The sequence below is a fragment of the Equus quagga genome, chromosome 21, assembly GCF_021613505.1.
Source record: "Equus quagga isolate Etosha38 chromosome 21, UCLA_HA_Equagga_1.0, whole genome shotgun sequence".
In the NCBI taxonomy this organism is placed as follows: domain Eukaryota; kingdom Metazoa; phylum Chordata; class Mammalia; order Perissodactyla; family Equidae; genus Equus; species Equus quagga.
In genome coordinates this window covers 30,103,142-30,105,597 of record NC_060287.1, presented here as the reverse complement: position 1 = coordinate 30,105,597, position 2,456 = coordinate 30,103,142, and the positions used below count along the sequence as shown (strand labels likewise).

The following is a 2,456-nucleotide window of genomic DNA, read 5'->3' as shown; positions in this document are numbered from 1 at the left end:
TTCGTGAATACCCAAACTTGAAAGTGCAACAAAAGCAGAGACTCACTATAATTAGCTTCCAATTAGTAAACTGAGAAAAAGCACTGGAACTTCCAAGTGACCGATTAACACACAATTGTATAGCTCAATAAGGACTCATTTTATATCCTACACCCTGAAATCTTTCAATGGGGACTCCCACAGGTGACTCTGCTACAATGAATGCGTCTCCAAGAGACACTTTGAGAGCCTCAACACAGTATCTGCATTTTAAATTTAAAAATTCTTGTCTGCAGGATTTTAAGGAGCCCAGCCAGGGGTCAAAGGAAGTAAAACAATGGGCGAGGGGGGAATAATACACTCCAAAGAGACTAGGAATGCTCTTCAGACTTACAGAGCACCAGAGAAAAGAAGAGACAGGAAAATGCCTCTGGGAATCCAAGCAAAGGCTGGAAAACTACAGCCTCTCTACTTCTGGGTCTGCGGTAAGAGTTGTTTAACATAGCATATTTCCTCAATTCCAAGACACACAAATTATTTGGGGGGTAGGGGGAAGCTGTCACATTAAAGGGGCACACTAAGACACATACAGTTCAGAAGGGAAAAATATGCAACTTAGAATTGAGGAGTTCCAAGAGGTTTCCTGCAGCAGCAGCAGCAACTGCTACTAGAACTGCATTTTCCCAGGGCTGCCAAAGGTGGACAAGCTCACAGTGGCCTTTTGCATTAAATAAATCTAGTGTTAACTTTTTCGTTTTTTCCCAATATTGACCCTATCTTAGAACCCCATTGTCCTAAATTGAAAGCAAGAAAAACTGTTCAAAATCAGAAAGTCTTTGTGTTGGCTACACCTTTACAACTACTCAAAAATAAGTTTTATGAACCAAAAAGAGCAGAAGTTTTTTTTCTTGTTTAATCTTACTTTACTTAGGTCAAAGAACTCTTCAACACATCTTCCCCATTGTTACAATGTCCTATCTGTAGTGATGGCACCTCCGCCTCCAGAGAAGGTTCACCTTGATTTATCCGCTAAGGTGTTTTTTCCCCCCACCCTGCTCTCCTGTGAGGATTTCAAGTAAACTACTGAATTATTATTTTAACCAAACTGTACTATGTGGTTTATGTGAACTAAAGTAAAAAAATACATGTTCCACATACAGGAGCAAACAAAAAAACAGGAGCAAAAAAAAAAAGAAAACCAAGTAACGTGGTAAAGGAAATATATTTAACTAATATACTTGCAGCCATGTTAACCAAGGTACTTGGCAGCTGTGCTAAAGACAAAGAAGAGTTCACAGTTTTCATTTCACAGGTTTATGGAACACACAAATATTATGCCTCTACTCTGACTCTTCAGGGATCACCTACTTTCTCCCTAAAACAAGGTAAGACAAAAGAAATTTCAATAAACGCATTTTCCCAGGTTCTCTGGTTATCTCCTAAAAAGTACAGATTGAAGGGACAGCCTAAACAATTTCCACGTAATTAAAAATGCTTCCTTTTTAATCAGTGCTTTCTGTCTTTGATTGTTCCTATTCTCTTTAAGCAGTGTATCTTACTACGGAGGGAGGCCCCAGAAAGGGGGAGTGCATACTCCAGAGATTACCAATACAATCTTTATCTTCTCCCAAATTCTGGAAGCACCAGCTTGGGGACACAATGGCATGCCTGACCAGCTTCTCTAGACCTGATCCAGAGACACTGGTGTCCCTTCCCACTTTATGGTGTGCAAAGAATGTAACATTTTCCTAAAGCTCCGTGAGGGTCAGTTTTTCTATGGAAGCTGGACCATGACCCCAGGCTTCAATTCAACCAAACTTCCTAAGAGCCACTCCTCCAAATTGACCCAAAGCATGATTCAAACATAAAACGTGCTCAGGCCTCCAGCGCTGTTTAACAAGCTACGCTTCCAAAGTTCAGACACAGCACGGTTTTTATCTTTTTATTATACCTGGGATGGGGGAGGAAAAAAAAAGCATACACCACACTCTACGTTACCGACTTCATGGAAGGACGGGGATTTCGGCGACGGCTGGAGGAGTACCTGACCCAGAGCCGGGGACGAAGAGCTGCCTCCGGGCCGCGGGCCCCTGTCCTCGGCCACACCATCACCTGAAGGGAACGGGCTGCAGGATCGCTTATCATCCCTCCGAACCTGAAATCCCCGAGCGCGAGATCGAGCGAAAGCAGGGGGAGCCAAGTTTCTTCCGGGAGGCGCAAAAAAAAAAAGGCCACAACTTGGATGAATGAGACGGGGCTAAGGGCACCCGAAGCAGGAGTTTCGCTGACGTCGGAAAGAGAGAAGTCAAAGCCGTCGGCAGGTGAGCGCGGGGAGGAGCGGCCGTGGTCCAGACAACTGCACACACACGCTTGGGAGGAGGCTGCACGGAGCGCGGACGGTTCCGGGGCGGCCGGAGGGCGGAGCGGGGCCGGGGTGGGCGGCGGCGGCGGGGCCGGCGACGAGGCAGCTTCGCGAC

General features: G+C 45.5%; 1 protein-coding gene across 1 annotated transcript in view; it reads right to left on the bottom strand.

Annotated features, from left to right (window-relative positions):
- Positions 1-2,456, bottom strand: part of MRPS6 (mitochondrial ribosomal protein S6) — a 70,620-nt gene that overhangs the window by 67,404 nt on the left and 760 nt on the right. The window lies entirely within an intron of this gene.